Source organism: Callithrix jacchus, chromosome 4 (assembly GCF_049354715.1).
Source record: "Callithrix jacchus isolate 240 chromosome 4, calJac240_pri, whole genome shotgun sequence".
NCBI classification, from domain to species: Eukaryota; Metazoa; Chordata; class Mammalia; order Primates; family Cebidae; genus Callithrix; species Callithrix jacchus.
The window spans coordinates 61,424,948-61,446,687 of NC_133505.1; the positions used below are offsets into that span (position 1 = coordinate 61,424,948).

A 21,740-nucleotide genomic window follows, 5' to 3' on the forward strand; every position below is an offset into this window, starting at 1 on the left:
ATCAGCAGGGGCTGGTAAAAGAAAGTATGACTATTTCATCCTACAGGATGCTATTCAACTTTCTGCCATCCAAGTAATAACCAGGCCCGACCCTGCTTAGCTTCTAAGATCAGGCGCGTTCTATGGCCATTCAGATGAGATTGGGTGCATTCAGGGTGGTATGGCCATAGACTCAACTTTCAAAAAGAAACTAGGGAAGCTCTTTAGGTATAGTTATCAGAAGACCTCAAATGTATATAGTTAAGTGAAAAAAGCAAATGCAGACCTGTGTATGTAGTATGCTACTATTTAGGTTTAAAAAAAGGTGAGTAGGCTGGGCACAGTGGCTTATGCCTGTAATCCCAGCACTTCGGGAGGCCGAGGTAGGCAGATCACCTGAGGCTGGAAGTTCGAGACCAGACTGACCAACATGGAGAAACCCTGTCTCCACTAAAAATACAAACTTCGCTGGGTGTGGTGGTGGATGCCTGTAATCCCAGCTACTCAGGAGGCTGAAGCAAGAGAACTGCTTGAAACCTGGAGGTGGAGGTTGCAGTGAGATGAGATCTCGCCATTGCACTCCAGCCTGGGCAACCAGAGCAAAACTCTGTATCAAAAAGAAAAAAAAAAATATGGGAGCATGGTGGCCAGTGTGGTGACTCACGCTTGTAATCCCAGCATTTTGGGAGGCCAAGGCAGGAGGATCACCTGAGGTCAGGAGTTCAAGACCAGCCTGGCAAATGTGGTGAAACCACATCTGTACTAAAAATACAAAAATTAGCTGGACATGGTTGTGGGTGCCTGTAATCCCAGCTACTCAGGAGGCTGAGGCACAAGAATCACTTGACCCCAGGAGGCCAAGAGTGAGCCAACATCATGCCACTATACTCCTGCCTGGGCCACAGAGTGGAACTCTGTCTCAGAAAAAAAAAAAAAAAAAAAAAAAAAGACAAAGAATAACAGATGCTGGTGAGGTTGTGAAGAAAAGGGAGCATTTACATACTGCTGGTGGAAGTGTAAATTAGTTCAGCCGTTGTAGAAAGCTGTGTGGCAACTCCGCAAAGAACTTAAAATAGAGCTACCATTCAACCCAGCAATCCCATTACTGGGTGTATACCTGAAGGAATAGAAGTAATTATTAAAAATATCCATGCACTCATATGTTCATTGCAGTGCTATTCACAATAGCAAAGACATGGAATCAACCTAAATCAACTGGAAAAAGAAAATGTGGGTTGGGTGCCGTGGCTCACTCCTATAATCCCAGCGCTTTGGGAGGCCGAGGTAGGCGGATCACTTGAGGCCAGGAGTTCAACACCAACCTGGCCAACATGGCAAAGCCCTGTCTCTAATAAAATTTTTTTAAAAGGCTGGACATGGTGGCTCATGCCTGTAATCCCAGCACTTTGCGAAGCCGAGGCGGGTAGATCACCTGAGGTCAGGAGTTCGAGACGAGCCTGGCCAACGTGGTGAAACCCTGTCTCTACTAAAAATATAAAAGTTAGCTGGGCATGGTGGTACACGCCTGTAATCACAGCTACTCAGGAAGCTGAGGTGGGAGAATTGCCTGAACCTGGGAGACGGAGGTTGTAGTGAGCCAAGATTGCACCATTGCACTCCAGCCTGGGTGACAAGAGCAAAACCTTGTCTCAAAAAAAAAAATTTACCCAGGTATGGTGGAACATACCTGTAGTCGTAGCTACTAGGGAGGCTGAGGCACAAGAATCATCTGAACCCAGGAGGCAGAGGTCTCAGTGAGCCAAGATGGTGCCATTTATATTCCAGCCTGGGCAACAGAGTGAGATTCTGCCTCAAAAAAAAAAAAAAAAAAGAAAAGAAAAGAAAAAGAAAGGAAAAGAAAAGAAAAAAGCTGGGTGTGAGGTGGCTCACACCTGCAATCCCAACACTTTGGGAGGCTGAGGCGGGCAGATCACCTGAGGTCGAGAGTTCGAGACCAGCCTGACAACATAGAGAAACTCCTTCTCTACTAAAAATACAAATTTAGCCAGGCATGGAGGCGCATGCCTGTAATCCCAGCTACTTGGGAGGCTGAGGCAGGAGAATTGCTTGAACCTGGGAGGCAGAGGTTGCCATGAGCTGAGATCGCACATTGCACTCCAGCCTGGGGAACAAGAGAGAAACTCCATCTCAACAACAACAATAATAATAATGATAGAAAACCTGGTTACATATATACCATGGAATACTATGCAGCCATAAAAAATAGATCATGTCTTTTGCAGCAACATAGATGGAGCCAGGGCCATTATTCTAATCAAACTAATGCAAAAACAGAAAATTAAATACTGCATGTTCTCAGTTATAAATGGGAGCTACAGAACAAGAACACCTGGACACTAGGAGGTAAACAGCAGGCACTGGGGTGTACTTGAGGGTGGAACGTCGGAGCAGGGAGAGGATCAAAAAAAATACCTATTGGGTACTATACTCATTACCTGGGGACAAAATTTTCTGTACACCAAACCCCATGACACACGGTTTACCTATATAACAAACCTGCACATGTATCCTGAACCTAAAATAAGGAAGAGTGGGAGGAAGAGAGAAAAGAATCTGGTGGGTCAGGTGAGGTGGCTCACGCCTCTAATCCCAGCACTTTGACAGGTTGAGGTGAGCTGGGCACAGTGGCTGGAGTGCAGTGGTATGATCTTGGCTCACGCCTGAAATCTCAGCACTTTGGGAGGCTGAGGCAGGTGGATCACCTGATGTTAGGAGTTCGAGACAAGCCTGGCTAACATAATGAGACCCTGTCTCTACTAAAAATAGAAAAAAATAGCTGGGCATGGTGGTGCACACCTGTAATTCCAGCTACTCTGGAGGTTGAGGCAGGAGAATCGCTTGAACCCAGGAGGTGGAGGTTGAGATAGGCCAAGATCACACCACTGCACTCCAGCCTGGGCAACAAGAGTGAAACTCCGTCTCAAAAAACAAAACAAAACAAGAAACAATTTAAATATGAAATGAAAGTAACTTTCTTCTAAATTTTTTTTTTTTGAAACAGAGTCTTACTCTAATGCCAGGCTGGAGTGCAGTGGTGCGATCTTAGCTCACTGCAACCTCTGCCGCCCAGGTTCAAGCAGTTCTCCTGCCTCAGCCTCCTGAGTACCAGGGATTATAGGCGCCTGCCACCATTTTTTTGAAGTAGAGACAGTGTTTCACCATCTTGGCCAGGCTGGTCTTGAACTTCTGATCTCATGATCTACTCAACTCAGCCTCCCAAAGTGCTGGGATTACAGATGTGAGCCACCACACCCAGTCCTAAAATTCTTATAGTGTGGTTTCTTGGTCACCTAAACTCTTGTCACAAGAGGCAGTATTTTGTTAACAAAGTGGTTTATTTTGCTGTTTAATCAACTTTAAGTCTTTATTTATTTATTTTTATTTATTTATTTATTTATTTATTTTTGAGATGGAATTTCGCTCTTGTTACCCAGGCTGGAGTGCAATGGTGCAATCTCGGCTCACCACAACCTCCGCCTCCTGGGTTCAGGCAATTCTCCTGCCTCAGCCTCTGGAGTAGCTGGGATTACAGGCACGCACCACTATGCCCAGCTAATTTTTTGTATTTTTTTTAGTAGAGACGGGGTTTCACCATGTTGACCAGGATGGTCTCGATCTCTTGACCTCGTGATCCACCTGCCTCGGCCTCCCAAAGTGCTGGGATTACAGGCTTGAGCCACCGCGCCCGGCTGACTTTAAGTCTTTAACAAGTACACTTTGATCTCTTGAAAATGACAACTCAGCAAAGGATTCAGGGTTGTAATTCAGGATGAAATGAACAGATCGTGAATAGGCAACAAGAGCAAAACTCTGTCTAAAGAAATGAGCCTAATAAAGTTTTCTTTCTTGATCTAGGATTATAGGATTATATTCACTTTAAGAAAAATTATTGAGCAAATCACGTACAGTTTGTGCACTTTTTCCTCTAGAAGTATATACTTTTAACTCCTGACCTCTGATGATCACATAATCCTGTAATCCTAGACAGATTGTGATTAGACAGCTCCCCTGTCTGAGGGGTGTCCTGAGAGAGTCAGAGGCTCCAGTCTAGGGAGATATGAAATGCATTCACCAAAATAGAACTTTAAAAAATGTTTAACTTTTATTTTAGATTCAGGGGATGCATGTAGATTAGTTACATGGGTATATTGTGTGATGCTGAGGTTTGGGATACAGATGATCCCGTCACCCAAGTAGTGAGCATAATTTTTCAAACCTTGTCCACCTTTCCTGCCTGCATCCAAAATAGAAATTTGAAAATAATTCTCCACACGCCGGGATGGACGTTGGCAAGGGAACACCGTTATTTCCTACTTAACCCTTACTGGATGTTTTTTTAAGAATTGTTACCAGATTGCTGGCAGTAAAAACACTAATGTATTCATTCATTCGTTTACTTAGATCAGTACAATCCGATTCTTTGCCAAAACCCCTGTGTAACTGATTGTCCCATCTCTGAACAGGCTGTTCTGGTCAAATCAAGAGGAGATCAAATGTCCAGCCCTCCACTTTCAGCAGCCGGAACTGAGTTCGGAGACTGCCCTCTGAAGCGAGACGGTGGAACCAAGGTGAAGGGAGAGGGCCACCAAAGGAAAAAGGGAAGCTGAATTTATCTTCTTGTTTTTCTCCCTGAGGCGATGGAAACAGATCTCCAGGCGGCTGCTGTGCTTGCCTGTCAGTGTGCCCAGAGTGCTCTTCCTCCAGCCCCAGCTTCCTTCCTCCAGCCTCCCTCCGTTAGCTCTTGGCTTCATTGTTTTTTTTTTTTGTTCGTTTTAAATTGTTTGTTCTTCATTCTGGTTTTTTTTTTTTTTTGTTCTAAAAGACAGGTTTATTAAAATCTAACTTACATAAAGTGAAATTTACCCTCTTTAGGTGTACAGTTCTATAGTTTTATAACCACCCAGACATAGAATATTTTCTTTCTGGTCAGGCGCGGTGGCTCACGCCTATAATCCCAGCACTTTGGGAGGCCGAGGCGGGTGGATCACGAGGTAAAGAGATCGAGACCATCCTGGTCAACATGGTGAAACCCCATCTCTACTAAAAATACAAAAATTACCTGGGCATGGTGGTATGTTCCTGTAGTCCCAGTTACCTGGGAGGCTGAGGCAGGAGAATTGTTGAACCCAGGAGACAGAGGTTGTGGTGAGCCGAGACCGCACCATTGCACTCCAGCCTGGGTAACAAGAGCGAAACTCCATCTCAAAAAAAAAAGAATACCATTCTGTAGTTCCAGCTACTCGGGAGGCTGAGGCAGGAGAATCACTTGAACCCATCTCAAAAAAAAAAGAGAACAAAATTAATATACATAATATACACTAACATACGCTAAGATACATAAGTTGTCTTCAAAGTCAGAGTTATTGTGCAATTAATCATGTTTATACAAGGACGTCAGCTGTGGAAAATGATAAAAGCATCCCAGTAAGCATTTCTAGAGACGTGCTTTACTTAAAAATCTTGTTTTGGGATTAAGATAGTAAAAGATCCATTCCATTTCTCTTCTACGATGCAGCATCTTTTTATTTTAAATCCAATGATTCCTGAAACATAAATATCCAAACATAACTCAATCAACTCTTCTCTCCTTTTCTGGTTTGTACGGATTGGAAGAGCCCTTTGAACTAGCTGCACAGGCACCTTGGGCCTTGACATCACTTACATCATCACTGGACTCCAGGTTCTCAGATATGGCATTACTCTGCCCTTCCCCACAATGCCTAGCACACAGCAGGTGCTCCCTTAAGAAAGCAGGAAGTGTGTTGGCTGGACGTGGTGGCTCACACCTGTAATCCCAGCACTTTGGGAGGCAGAGATGGGTGAATCACCTGAGGTCAGGAGTTTGAGACCAGCCTGGCCAACATGGTGACACCCCATCTCTATTTAAAAATAAAAAAAAGAAAGAAAGCAGGAAGTGTGAAGAAAGCAAATGGCTTGTTTTATAGAGCTCTAAATTTATTCAAAGTGTTAAAAGATTTCACTCTCCCTTTCAAAATATTTTACAATTAAAAATAATCAAGGTCAGGCGTGGTGGCGCATGCCTGTAATCCCAGCACTTTTGGGAGGCCGAGGTGGGTGGATCATCTGAGATCAGGGGTTTGAGAACAGCCTGGCCAACATGGTGAAACCCTGTCTCTACTAACTATACCAGAATTAGCCGGGAATGGTGGTGGGCACCTGTAATCCCAGCTACTTAGGAGGCTGAGGCAGGAGAATCACTTGAACCCGGGAGACAGAGGTTGCAGTGAGACAAGATGGCACCATTGCATTCCAGCCTGGGTGACAGAGCAAGACTCCATCTCAAAAAAAAAAAAAAAATCAAAACTATTGTGTATTTTGTCAGCCAGTGTATGAGTTCCTTTCTCACTCAGCACCAGCTCCTGCCTCTCCAACTATTTCCCTCCCTCTCTCTGCTCTCAATATTGCTATTTCCTCTTCTCTCCCGGAAAGCCCTCCTCAGAGTGGCTTCTCCAGTTTTAGGCTGCAGATGAGGCTGCCTGCAGAGACGAATGTTTGAGGGGCAGAGAATTCTTTGACTTCTGAGAGAACAACTCACTAGTTTTTTTTTATCGGTCGAGTGGGGAATTATTGTCCTTTTTGTCTTATGGACACTTGCCCAGAGCCAAATATTTGGTTTGGAGTTGTTGGGACTCAGAAAATGATACCCCAAAATACGGAACTAAAGAAACGACCTTAAGCCGGGCTCCATGTCTCATGCCTGTAATCCCTGCACTTTGAAAGGCTGAAACAGGAGGATAACTTGAGGCCAGGAGTTAGAGACCAGCCTGGGCAACATAATGAGACCCCATCTCTACTGTTAAAATAATAAAAAAAAGAAGCAGCCTCAAGGTCTCTCCGACCTGCCCCCTTCCTGTCTCTCTGATCTTTTGTCTCTTCCTAAAGTGCAAAATGAGACCATTCTCTGAAGTTCCCTTATCCTAGAAACTGGGACCCTGAAGAGGAAACATAATTACCTTCAATTTCTTCCTTGAAATTTGTTCTTTTTTTTTGGAGATAGGGTCTTGCTCTGTCACCCAGGCTAGAGTGCAGTGGCGTGGTCACAGCTCACTGCAGCCCCAACTTCCAGGGCTCAAGCAGTCCTCCCATCTCAGCCTCCTGAGTAGCTGGGACTATGGGTGCATGCCACCACACCTGGCTGATTTTTAAAGTTTTTTGTAGAGGCAGGGTTTCACCATATTGCCCAGGCTGGTGTCACACTCCTGAGCTTAAGCGATCTGCCTACCTAAGCCTCCCAAAGTGCTGTGATTACAGTGTGAGCCACTGCACCCGGTTTGAAATTTCATTAACAAGAGAAGATTAAAACTCATATCACAGAGGAAGAGTCTGTGCCACAGCTGGAGCCCAGAAAAATTATCCGAAACCATTGTTCTCCAGTCCCATTCAATCCCCAAAGAATATGATTTACTTGCCATTCTCTGAGCATTGGGTCCATTCTTTCCCCCTGAAAATCATTTTCTCCTGGACCTCCCATCTTCCCTTCCCCTATGAAGTAGGGCATATAAGTACCTGTACCCTGCGGAGTCACTGGGTAATCATTCTCTTGTGATTCCCCCATGCTATGCACATTGAAATGAACTTTGTATGCCCTTCTGCCTATTGTCAGTTCATCTTCAGCAAACCTTCAGAGGATGAAGTAGAGACTTTTTCTGTTTTTCCCTACAGGGTTCCTCTGCCTCTGGTCTCCTCAGGCATGGGTTCATGACGGCTGAGTCTGATGATTGTACCAGGTATCTGCCTGTGGCTGTTAGGGACAAGACAAATGGCACATGGCTAGAGTGTGGCTTGATCAAGCCCTGGCTTCTGAGAGCATGGACAACAAACCCCCAGGGGCAATGTAATGTTTTGATTTTTTCTTTTTATTTGAGATGGAGTCTTGCTCTGTTGCAACCTCTTGGCTTACTGCAACCTCTGCCTCCCGAGTTCAAGCAATTCTGCCTTAGCCTCCCAAGTAGCTTGGATTACAGGTGCAAACCACTATGCCTGGCTAATTTTTGTATTTTTAGTAGAAACAGGTTTCACCATGTTGGCCAGGCTGGTCTCGAACTACTGACCTCAAGTGATCCACCTGCCTCGGCCTCCCAAAATGCTGGGATTACAGACTTGAACCACCGTGCCCAGCCGCATTTTGATTTATTGATAGGCGAAGCCAGAACTGCTGGCACCATGAAAGGTAGGGACATGGGAGGAAACTTCTAACCACTTAGCTCTGGGGTGAGCAATGCTCCTTCTGACAAACTCCATCTCTTCTTTCATCCCCTACTTCATCCTACAGGTCCCAGGATTCCAGAAAGAAGTAAGAAAAAGAAGAAAAGGATTCTGTTGTGCTGATGGGAAAAAGGCAGATGACAAAGTGCTCAGGGAGAGGGAAGGCCTGCAGGAAACTGTAGCTGTCATTGCTTCCCTGTTCTGCATGGAAGGTTCTGGGGCCATGAACCAGTCACTCAGAGGCTCTATCAGCTCCACTCCTTGCTTTTGACTAATAGAGGACCACACGGTTCTCCAGCGCTTTGTCTATCACCTCCACCAAGCTGCAGGCACCTTCATCCTGTCCAGAGCCCAGCTGGTAGTTGCTGTCCATGTCCCGGGCAAAAACACATCCATCACTGATCACAGTTTACCCCACAGAGGCCCAAAGCCACTGAGGAGACAGCACCAGCCTGGAGATGAGGGTGGGCATGTTCTTCTCCTTAGCACCCATGAAAGGCCCACTGTCTATATTCAGCCTGACCCAGGCTTCGTGCTTTCCCTTCTGAATCTGTGAAGACTGTATGGTGCTGCCACCAGCGACTCCCACCTGGCCTGGGTAGAGTTCTAGAAGCATCCCAGGTTCTGGGGTATGAAGCAAGAATCTCTGCCTGGGGTTCCAAGCTGACGGTTGTTGAAAAGGCCAAAGCCATATACTGTGTATGTACCCCTCACAGGGGATGGAATGGTGAAGCCGGGGCCACAGAAGGCAACCTGGAATCTCATACGGTCCCAGCTTCCCCGGAATTTCAGCATCCTATCCAAGGGACCAGGAATCATGCCCTGTTGGCCATCATGGTTGGCGCATAATTCAGGCACAGGGCCCAGATGGCCCTGCGCCCACAGCGCAGGGTACAGAGGTCGCTGTCAGCTGTCAGCATCACCAAGTGGCCATTTCCTGGGGCCACCCTCACAGTGAGCACGTCCAGCTGCACTTGCACAAGCATCACTCTCTTCTATGTGGGTTCCAACAGCCTGATGACCCTGTAATTGTTCTGGAAACAGCCCCAGAGGAAGACACAGCCATCTTCGGTGAGGACCGCTGTGTGACTGTCTCCTGCTGATACCTGTATTGTCTTCTTTTGCAGTTCCACTTCCCCGGGGACCATCCCTGAGCCCTCCACTGATGTGCCCCTTCCCACAACACCCTCATCATGGCAGCTGAAGCACTAGACCCGGTCATTTTGCTCAGACACATGATGGTGTGCATGTCCCCACCCTCAGCCTACACAGCATCCTCTGAAACCAGCACCAGGGCTGGCTACTTTCTCTTTTGAAAGTTGATTATGCAAATTGGGTCATTCTTGTGATACCCAATTAAATCAGAGAGGACAGACTGGAAAAGCATCAGGGCGCATAGCACTGATCCAATAACTGAATTCTCCACAAGCCCAGTTGCTGCTGTAGGTAAAATCAGTTTCACCAGTAGTTGCTGAAATGTCCTGCTGTGACTCTAAAACTAGCTTTACCTACCACTGTCACTCACCAATCAGAGCTTGCCAGCTCCCAAAAGCTTCTCCAATGCCAACAAGCTTTCTTTCAAAACACATGTAATATTTCCCTTTCTTTTTTTATTCTTTTCCTTTTGTTTTTTTCATTTTTTTTAAAGATGGGGTTTCACCATGTTGGTCAGGGTGGTCTTGAACTCCCGACCTCAGGTGATCCACCCACTTTGGCCTCCAAAGTGCTTGGATTACAGGCGTAAGCCACCACGCCCGGCCCTAATATTTCCCTTCCTAATAAAACTCCCAACCTTCTCTTCGTCCTTCGGACACACTGAAGACCACCTCATCTGTGTGTATGCCCCAAATTGCAATTCTCTGATTCCCAAGGGAAAAACATTACATTTAGAGATTTGTCTTTATATTTTTCCTTTCACTTTGACTCTCTGTCATACTCTCACCCAGCTCTGGTGGGCCCACATTGCCCTGGCCCAGTGTTCAGCACCAAGCCTGATTCAGTTTTACAGGGTCTCTGTGAGACTGAGGGGTGAAGAAGGTGGCCCTGGTGAGGTTTCCTGTTCAGATGGGCTCAGCTGGAAGGGGGAGGAGCTAAAAGCATGCAGGAGGCAGTGCCCCTCACTGCCTGGGTACAAGGGTCCTTCAACTTCTTGCTTTTGGGGACGAAATCTTCTGGGAGTGATCCTCTCTTAGTTACATACTTGGGTGAAATATTCTGGTGCTCAGCACAGGTTGACCTCAAGGAATGCCAGTGCTCACCAGCATGGCCACTGACCACCCAGAGCATCTGCTCTGCAGGCCTCATCCCAACCCTGGATGAGAAAGGACATGTATATGTTCTTAAAGATTTTCTTTTCTGTTTTTGAATTGAGACGGGGTCTTGCTCTGTCACCCAGGATAGAGTGCAGTGGCATGAACAAGTCTCACTGCAGCCTCAATCTCCCCAGCTCAAGCAATACTCCCACCTCAGCATCCTGAGTAGCTGGAATGACAGGCATGCGCCACCACGCCCAGCTGATTTTTCTATTTTTGTAGTGATGAGGTTTTACCATCAAATTGTACCTGGCCAAGGTTTTCTTACTTAAGCTTTCCAAGTCTTAAAAAATGCCTACAACTAACTGGGCAATGGTGGCTCACACCTCTAATCCCAGCACTTTGGGAGGCTGAGGCAGGTGGATCACCTGAGGTCAGGAGTTTGAGACCAGCCTGACCAACATGGTGAAACCCCATCTCTAAAAAAATAAATAAATAAAAATTAAAACAAAATTGCCTACAGCTACTGAGTGTGCTCTCTCTCCTATTCATGCCCAGCTTGGCAAACATTAGTTCTACTTGAATAAACATGTTTACACTGTTACAGGCTCCGTTTATTTGATTCTTGAACAAGTTTGGATTGTTGTATGCTATCTGGAGACAAGCTGGCAATACATATCATCAGAGGTCAAATGTTCTCCTAAATTCACTTTTTTTCCCCCTTTCATTTATTCTTTTCTTGATATTAAATTTATTTTTATTTTTTAAAATTAATTTTTCTAGAGACAGGGTCTCACTATGTTGCCCTCTTCCCTGATAAGAGGTATCGATAAACAAAGCAGATACAAATCCCTGTCCTCAAGGAACTTATATTCTAATGTCTCTAAGGGTAACATATATAAGGTCAAGCCTCTCCTTTTCTTTTTTTTTTTTGAGACAGAGTTTCACTCTGTCACCAGGCTGGAGTGCAGTGGTGCGATATCGGCTCACTGCAACATCCGCCTCCCATATTCAAGCAATTCTCCTGCCTCAGCCTCCCAAGTAGCTGGGATTACAGGCGCTCATGCCCAGCTAATTTACCATCATGCCCAGCTAATTTTTTTATTTTTAGTAGAGATGGGGTTTCACTATGTTGGCCAGGATGGTCTCGATCTCTTAACCTCGTGATTCGCCCTCCTCAGCCTCCCAAAGTGCTGGGATTACAGGTGTGAGCCACTGTAGCCAAGGTCAAGCCTCTCATATGACACCTTATGCTAGTAAGGATTTGAATTTATAAATGTTTGACTGTAGAATGCTCTGAACCTTAGGGAGAGCTTGAAAACTTCTCAGGGGCGTTAGTGCAACCTAGATACCAATGTGAACCACAAGAAACACTAAAGAGGAAGCTGCTACTGTCTGTATAACATGCTATTTTCACAGTAAGTGTGTTTTAGAATTTAAGTTTTTTTTAAAAAGCACCTTTACAATGATATCATAGAAAGTATATGAGAACAACAGGAATGGCTACCTCTATCCATTGCCCCACACCTCAATCCAATTTGTTTTGTTTTTTGTTTTTGAGATGGAGTCTTGCTCTGTTGCCCAGGCTGCAGTTCAGTGGTGCAATCTCAGTTCACTGCAACCTCTGCCTCCCGGGCTTAAGCTATTCTCCTGCTTTAGCCTCCTGAGTAGCTGGGACTACAGGCACAGGCCACCATTCCCAGATACTTTTCGTATTTTTAGTAGAGACGGGGTTTCACTCTGTTGACCAGGCTAGTCTCGAATTCCTGATCTCAGGTGATCCGCCCACCTTGGCCTCCCAGAGTTCTGGGATTACAGGCGTGAGCCACAGCACTTGGCCTCAATCTAATTTGGAATCAGGAATATAGGACATACTGCCCTGAAGAGTCAAACTCTGTACCGAACAAGGGAAATGGGAAAAGTTGGTTAGATGCTGCTAAGTACGCTGTTTAATTGTGTGAACACAACTAAAGAAAGAATGTGTGAATCAGAAGGAAGGGGGCTTTGATCAGCAATGGTAGTGAGGGAAAGAAAAATGAAAGAAGGAAATATTTGCAGTGGAAGGAGAGGTGACAGGCACAGTTTCAATTCTCAAGGCAGGTGTTGCCAAGGAAGTTTTAGAACATCCTTTGCGGATTGGCCTTTGGAAATGGGTTCAGTACCAAAAAACATTTGCTGCTATTGAAAGATAAGCTTAGGTACATTGCAATTTTATTGAGTTTAGAGTATAAAGTTACAGTTAGTAAGAGAAACAAGTTCTGGGTTCTATTGCACAATAGGGTGACTATAGTCGATGATAATATACTTCAAAATAGCTGGAAGATGGCCAGGTGCAGGGGCTCACACTTGAAATCCCAGCAGTTTGGGAGGCCAAGGCTGGTGGATCACTTGAGGCCAGGAATTCAAGACCAGCCTGGCCAACATGATGAAACCCTGTCTCTACTAAAAATACAAAAATTAGCCGGGTGTGGTGGCACATGTCTGTAGTCCCAGCTACTCAGGAGTCTGAGGCAGGAGAGTCACTTGAACCCAGGAGGTGGAGGTTGCAGTGAGCCGAGATCACTCCACTGCACTCCAGTGAGACTCTGTGTCAAACAAACAATCAGAAATAGCTAGAAGAGAGGATTTACTTATTTTAATTTTTAATTTCTAATTTTAAATATTTATTATTATGGGTACTTAATAGGTATATATATTTACGGGTACACGTGATGTTTTGATACAGGTATGCAATGCGTAATCATCACATTGGAGTAATTAGAGTATCCATCATCTTAAGTATTTACCACTTCTTTGTGTTAGGACCATTTCCATTTCAGTTCCACTTTTTTTGTTTTGTTTAGTTTTTTGAGATGGAGTCTTGCTCTGTCACCCAGGCGGAAGTGCAGTGGTGTGATCTTAGCCCACTGCAACCTCCTCTGGAGTTCAAGCAATTCTGTGTCTCACCCCCCTCAACCCACCGAGTAGCTGGGATTACAGATGTGCACCATGATGCCCAGTTCATTTTTGTATTCTCAGCAGAGATAGGGTATCTCCACATTGGCCAGGCTGGTCTTGAACTCCTGGCCTGAAATGATCTGCCCTCCTTGGCCTCCCAAAGTGCTGGGATTACAGGCGTGAGATACAGTGCCCAGCCAGTTATTTTTAAGTATACAAAAAATTATTATTGACTATAGTTACCCTGCTGTGCTATCAAATTCTAGACCTTGTTGATTCTATCATTTTGTACCCATGAATCCTCCTCACTTTATTCGCTCCTCTCCACTACTCTTCCCAGCCTCCAGCAACCATTATTCTACTCTCTCACTCCATGAGTTTAATTTTTAACTCCCAGATATGCAAAATTTGTCTTTGTGTACCTGGTTTATTTCAGTTAACATAATGTCCTCTGGTGTTGACTTGCATTTCTCTGATGATAAATGATGAGCATTTTTTATATACCCATTGACTATTTGTAATGTCTTCTTCTGAGAAACATCTATTCAAATCTTTTGCTCATTTTAAAATAAGATGATTAGATTTCTTTTTCTATTGAGTTGTCTGAGCTCCTTATTTATTTTGGTTATTAATCCTTTGTCAGATGTGTAATTTGCAAATATTTTCTCCCATTTGGTGGGTTGTTTAGAAGATTTTGAATATTCTCACCACAGAGGAATGACAAGTGCTTGAAGTAATGAAGATGCAGTTTATCCTGATTTGATCATTACACAATGTATGTATGTATCAAAACACTGCACTGTATCCTATAAGTATGTACAATGAAGTGCCAATTAAAAATAAAAAACTTTTTTTTTGAGTTGGAGTTTCACTCTTGTAGACCAGGCTAGAGTGCAATAGCATGATCTCAGCTTACTGCAACCTCCACCTCCTGGGTTCAAGCAATTCTCCTGCCTCAGCTTCCTGAGTAGCTGGGATTATAGGCACCTACCACCATGTTCAGCTAATTTTTGTATTTTTAGTGGAGATGGGGTTTCACCATGTTGGCCAGGCTAGTCTTGAACTCCTAACCTCAGGTGATCCTCCTACCTCTGCTTCCCAAAGTGCTGTGATTAAAGGCCTGAGCCACTGTGTCCAGCCAAAAGAAAACTTCTTTATTTGCGCATATAGCAATGCATGAATTGGGCAGCACCAGATTGCATGTGGTTCAAAGGTGCCACCAAAGCGGGATCAGGGAGGAAGACTTTTATGAGGTGAAAGCAGAGAAAACATTTGATTGGCTAAAGTGAGCAAGCCTTATTTGAGTCATTCTGGTGGAAAGTCCCTAGCTAAAGTCTAGTTGGTAGTTTCTGATTGAAGCTTAAGTTTTTTTTCACTATTTATACCTAGCAGGATTTCAGTTTGTTTCTGTAGGAACCCAGGTGCTGGAGCCACCTCACCCTAATGGCCTCCAATTAATTATTTTAACACCTTCTGTGTGAATGTTCACCAAAATGTGTACCCACAGGGAAGGCTCTTAGTAATGAGGTTGAAAATAGGCCAGGCACTGGATTCTAATCCAGATTCTACATTTACTAGCTGCATGGTCTTGGGCCAATGGATTTAGGAACTCTGTGTTTATCCCTCTAAAATATTAATACCTTCTCATAAAGTTTTAGTGAGGATTAAATGAGGAAATAAATATAAAGCTCTTAGAACAGCTTTATATTTATTTGGTTAATGCCATAAGTATTTGCTATTGTTAGTACTAATGTCTGTCAGGTACTCTTTAGTGGAGCTTGCACTCTCACTGTGAGGGGATGGTGGGAGACAGCAATAAACAATCACAGTGATTACACAGTACAGTATATAAGAAGAGAATAGTGCTGAGGGTAAACCATCACAGTGATTACATGGTACAGTATATAAGAAGCGAATAGTGCTGAGGGTAAACAATCACAGTGATTACACGGTACAGTATATAAGAAGCGAATAGTGTAGTGCTGAGGGTAAACCATCACAGTGATTACACGGTACAGTATATAAGAAGTGAATAGTGCTGAGGGTAAACCATCACAGTGATTACACGGTACAGTATATAAGAAGTGAATAGTGCTGAGGGTAAACCATCACAGTGATTACACGGTACAGTGTATAAGAAGTGAATGGTGCTGAGGGTAAACCAACACAGTGATTACATGGTACAGTGTATAAGAAGTGAATAGTTCTGAGGGTAAACCATCACAGTGATTACACGGTACAGTGTATAAGAAGTGAATAGTGCTGAGGGTAAACCATCACAGTGATTACACGGTACAGTGTATAAGAAGTGAATGGTGCTGAGGGTAAACCAACACAGTGATTACATGGTACAGTGTATAAGAAGTGAATGGTTCTGAGGGTAAACCATCACAGTGATTACATGGTACAGTGTATAAGAAGTGAATAGTTCTGAGGGTAAACCATCACAGTGATTACACGGTACAGTGTATAAGAAGTGAATAGTGCTGAGGGTAAACCATCACAGTGATTACACGGTACAGCATATAAGAAGTGAATAGGGGCCGGGCACGGTGGCTCAAGCCTGTAATCCCAGCACTTTGGGAGGCCGAGGCGGGTGGATCACGAGGTCAAGAGATCGAGACCATCCTGGTCAACATGGTGAAACCCCGTCTCTACTAAAAATACAAAAAATTAGCTGGGCATGGTGGCGTGTGCCTGTAATCCCAGCTACTCAGGAGGCTGAGGAAGGAGAATTGCCTGAACCCAGGAGGTGGAGGTTGCAGTGAGTCGAGATTATGCCATTGCACTCCAGCCTGGGTAACAAGAGCGAAACTCCGTCTCAAAAAAAAAAAAAAAAAAAAGAAGTGAATAGTGCTGAGGGTAAACCATCACAGTGATTACACGGTACAGTGTATAAGAAGTGAATAGTGCTGATGGTAAACCATCACAGTGATTACACGGTACAGTGTATAAGAAGTGAATAGTGCTGAGGGTAAACAATCACAGTGATTACACAGTACAGTGTATAAGAAGTGAATAGTGCTGAGAGAAAGGTAAAGGAACTGGAGGTGATAACTGCTCACAGTTGCCCATCTACACTAACATTCTCTTACTACTGGACTGTCTTAACTAACATAGCTTTTCTATTCTGCTTTTTCTTTTTTTTTTGAGATGGAGTTTCGCTCTTGTTACCCAGGCTGGAGTGCAATGGCGCGATCTCGGCTCACCGCAACCTCCACCTCCTGGGTTCAGGCAATTCTCCTGCCTCAGCCTCCTGAGTAGCTGGGATTACAGGCATGTGCCACCATGCCCAGCTAATTTTTTGTATTTTTAGTAGAGACGGGGTTTCACCATGTTGACCAGGATGGTCTCGATCTCTTGACCTCGTGATCCACCCACCTTGGCCTCCCAAAGTGCTGGGATTACAGGCTTGAGCCACTGCACCCGGCCCTTCTGCTTTTTCATCAATATGATTTTACTATTCCAGGAAACTCTTGCAAAGGAGACACAAGTTGCAAATAACCTTATCTTTTATTTTAGGAACTTCCCAAAATACCCACTTAAGTAATGGTTTGATCAAAGACTACTGACTTAACTCAAATGTTGGTTCATCTCAAAGCTTCACCTTGCTGTGTCCACCAACTGTAAATTATATCATAATATTATGCGACCCTAAGCAAGCCGGCACAATAAAACATCTGCCTTAAACCTGACTCGCATACCTCACAAACATCCCAACTTCACCCCCTGCAGGTTCCAAGACTGTCAAGGTAGTGTACACTCTTTCTGTCTTATTGTATTATGAATGTAGTCAGCTTTGTCTTATCAATAGGTTATTTCTGTGATAGTTTTTGCAAGCCAGTATTTGACAGGGATACATCGCAGTTTTAAATATAGTCATCAAAGTAGGCCTTGACAGGGTTCAGAACATGCAACCCCAAAGTATGACACTTTGACATTTGAGAAAACAACAGAAGCAGAAAGGTCCCTCTGCCCTCCTTCTACTGTTCTCTCCTGAGACAGGCCATAAGAGAATTCTCGGACCTTCCTTTAAAGCAGGTCATAAGACCCTCATTTCCGAAAGGTCCTCCCTGTACCCAGAGGAAATGAATGAAGACACAGAGAAAAATCTGAACAAATAGGCCTTGCTAAATCCCTCCCAGTTAATTACCATTAAATCAAATCCTTTTGTTCTCCAATCATACTTCTGCATGACCATCCACAAAAATACAGTTTTCCCTGTTTCCCTAGGTCTTTATTTCCGAAGTCTCCCATGCCATGTAAAACTTACATTAAGTATATGTATACGCTTCTCCTGTTAGTCTGCTTTTGTTATAGGGGTCTTTGTGATGGGTGAGAAAAAGTTGTTACTTTTTTTCTTTCTTACAGCCTCCTTAAGAACGTGGTATTTGGACAAAGACTCAAAGACAGTGAATTCACTCTAGGGGGAGGGTGTTCCAGGAAGAGAGAATGGCCAGAGCAAAGGCCCAAATGGGGCCAAGGCCTGTCTTGATTGTAGCCTAGTGAAACAGAAGAGTCATGAGATATGAGGTCTGAGATTCTGTGTGAGCCTCAATGCGTGTGTATGTGGAGAAGCTATTTATGTAGGGTCTTGAAACCAAGAATATGTTTTGTTGTCGTTGTTTTTTGAGATGAAGTCTTGCTCTGTCACCAGGCTGGAGTGCAATGGTGCAGTCTCTGCTCACTGCAATCTCCGTCTCCTGGGTTCAAGCAATTCTCCTGCCTCAGCCTCCTGAGTAGCTGAGATTACAGGTGTGTGCCACCACACCCAGCTATTTTTTGTATTTTTAGTAGAGACAGTGTTTCACTATGTTGGCCAAGATGCTCTCAGTCTCTTGACCTTATGATCCACCTGCCTTGGCCTCCCAAAGTGCTGGGATTACAGGTGTGAGCCACCATGCCCGGCCAAGAATATGTTTACATATGTTTCCTTAAAATTATACCTAATAATAATTTTCTCTTTCAGGAGATGGATTACTTAGATCCAAGCCATCCTAATTTTTATTTCTCTTAGTATTTTGTCCAGCTTCCTGCAAGCCTCAGCTCCCTCAGAATTTCCCCACCTCTACTACTGTATTTTCTTTGCACATTTAGCCCGGTCCTGTCTCCAGGGGCATCACAGTTCTGTCACTTGAAAAGCACTTAGTGAGTTTGGTAGAAAACTAGGAATTAATAGTATCACAGAAGCTGAAAATTAGTTTCAATACAAAGAAAATGGTTACAGTCAAGTCCCCTTTTAGGGCTTTATAAGGCAAGCCCAGCATCCTTTGGTTATAGAACTAACATTTCTATTTGACAGGGAGGATTTCATTAACTTAAAGAAATGAGGGCCTGTGGAGCAAAAGATGAAAACCAGAAAGCCATATTGTCTAGAATTAAATGGTTAAAATAGAGAAAATAACCATGAAATGAAAAGAGATGGGGCATCAACTGGAAAGACAGAAAATCTAAAGATTTTTCTAAATAGGTAACTTAAATGTATTAAAATATGATTAAATGTTGCATATTAAATATGGAACAGAACAACACTGATGACTGACAGTTTGGGTGGTTCTAATAAAAAGATTTTAGTCTATTTTAATAATTAAAATCTTATTTTGACTGATATATTCATTACTGGTTCAGTGAAGTTTTAAAAGGGTCATTTTCATTTCCAAATATGCTGACCTGGAGCACGCCTGATCTGGGTAATATAAGACTCATCCCAGAAAGTTCAGTGGTGAGAAGGTTAAACAAAAATTCTAGCAATTAACTGTCAAAAAGTTTCACAAAGGCTTCTGGGCAGAAAATCTAATTATATCAGATAAAAATGCAATGCTATCAAGAAGAGAAAAAACCTTGTTGATGTTGTAGACTGAATATTTATGTCCCACCAATGTTCAAACGTTGAATTCTAACCCTCAATGTGATGGTCCTAGGAGGCGGGGTCTTTGGGAGGTAATTAGGTTGTGAGCAGAGCCCTCATGAATAAGATCCTTGTTCTTATAAAAGATACCCAAGAGAGATCCCTGCCCCTTCTGCCATGTGAGGACATAGCAAGAAGATATTCATCTATGAACCAGAAAGTGGGCCCTCACCAGACACCAAATCTGCCAGCGGCTTGATCTGAAGACTTTCCAGACTGTGAGAAACTTCAGAACTGTGAGAAATAAATTTCTGTTGTTTAGAAGTCACTCAATCTATAGCATTCTGTTATAGCAATCTATGTGGACTAAGACACTTGATATGTCACATATATCATATCATATGGAAATGTTATCAAGAAGATAAAAGTTGATGATATGGGCTGAATATTTATATTGAAATTCAATTTTTTTTTTTTGAGATAAAGTCTCACTCTGTCACCCAGAATGGAGTGCAATGGCATGATCTTGGCTTACTGCAACTCCACCTCCCAGGTTTAAGCGATTCTCCTGCCTCAGCCTCCCTAGCAGCTGGAACTACAGGCGCCTGCCACCACACTCAGCTAATTTATGTATTTTTAGTAGAGATGGGGTTTCACCACATTGGCCAGGCTAGCCCTGAACTCCTAACCTTGTGATCTGCCTGCCTCGGCCTCCCAAAGTGCTGGGATTACAGGCATGAGCCATGGCACCTGGCCAAAATTTAAATTTACATTGGAAATATAGCTGAAGAAATTCCTCTTCTTTCAAAAGAACAGAGAGCAGACAGGTGGAAACATAAGTACACTGTGAGGAAATGTGATACGTCTCAGTAGAGGCCAAATACAAGGTGGTCTCCTTGAGGAAACATCCCCTGCATGTTCCAGCCAGACCAGATGATCGATCCTGTGTCTCATGGTGGCCCTCTGGCAGCATATTCCACATTATGCTGACTTTGCCTATTTATGTGCTTGTCTTCCTAGTCAGAGTGTAAAGTCAAGGTCAAAGTGTGTCTTATTAATTTCCTGGTATCTAGCCCAGTGCCTGATCCATGATAGGTAACCTGCAATGGAAGGGGAACTGAAGTGAGTAATACTGACAGAGGTCAGTTAGGGGAGGTCTTGCACTTCCCTTGAATCTTTAACCTACCTCCTTATTGACCCCGAATTAGAAGCATTTACATAAAAAAGAAACTTCCAACCATTATATTCATGTTTTTCCTTCAGCTCATTTATGGGCAAGTATTTCTAATGCAGGAAACTTAAAAAACTTGAGGCATTCTAATGCCTGTTAAACATACAAGTACAAGCTAAATGATTTGCTATATATTTTTTTACAGTCTAGCTAAGGTATCTACATTATAAGCAGAATGGAAGATGGCCGATTGCTAACATCCCGGGATTGCAGCTCTCAGGGAAGGCGTGGAGCACTAGAGGACGCCCCACTTTCAGACAAATTCTGGTTGCTCATGGAGCAGAAGATCCCCCAGTGGAGGAAACACATGGGTGGCCAACGCGACTCTCGTGGCCTGCACAGCGGTTCCGCCGACACCTCGGCGCGGCAGCTCTCGGAGCAGAGTAAACAGGTTCGGAGGACCCACAAGGGCCCCCAGCAGGACACCAGAGCCCGGCGCAGCGGCTGTGACGGCACCTCCGTGCGGCAGCGCTCGGCGCAGAGTAAACGGGACCGGTTCCCCTTCTGACCGAGGTTTGGAGCCCTGGAAAGGCAGAGTCACCTACTACGGACACAAGAAGGAAGCCAGACAGGAGAATCCTGGGCAGAAAAGCACCATCAGTTTTAACGCCGCTGCTCTGGCCCTGGGAACTAACAACCTGGACGTCCACTCAAGAGACCTAATCTGAAAGTTGGTAAATTCAAAGATGACAGGAGGATAAATTTACAATGACGGGAAGAAACCAGCGTAAAAAAGCTGAGAATACTCAAAGTCAGAACGCCTCTCCCTCTAAAGATGATCACAGTTCCACATCAACAATGGAACAAGGCTTGATGGAGAACGAGCACACCCTGATGACAGAATCACTCTTCAAGGAATGGATAATAACAGACTTCGGTGAGTTAAAAGACCATGTAGTAGCCCAATGTAAAGAAACTAGGAACTTTTTTTTTTTTTAATTTTTTATTGGATTATAGGTTTTGGGGTACATGAGCAGAGCATGCAAGACAGTTGCGTAGGTACACACATGGCAGTGTGCTTTCTTTTCTTCTCCCCTTCACCCACATTTGGCATTTCTCCCCAGGCTGTAAAAAGTCTAGGTCATACAATTATGTATAGTACATAATACTTGATAATAAATGACTATGAATGGCTTATGTACTTACTTTAAAAAAAAAAAAAAGAAACTAGGAACTTTGAAAAAAGGTTTGATGAAATCCTATTGAGAATAGACAACTTAGAGAGGAGTATGAGTGAATTAATGGA

The 21,740-nt window shown here is 43.9% G+C and overlaps 1 long non-coding RNA gene across 1 annotated transcript in view; it reads right to left on the minus strand.

Moving 5' to 3' along the window:
• Positions 1–5,399: 5,399 nt before the first annotated feature.
• Positions 5,400–21,740, minus strand: part of LOC118152685 (uncharacterized) — a 39,936-nt gene continuing 23,595 nt past the window's right edge. The window contains exon 4 of the long non-coding RNA XR_004741414.3: positions 5,400–7,762. This is a non-coding gene — a long non-coding RNA (uncharacterized LOC118152685). The remainder of the gene's footprint in view (positions 7,763–21,740) is intronic.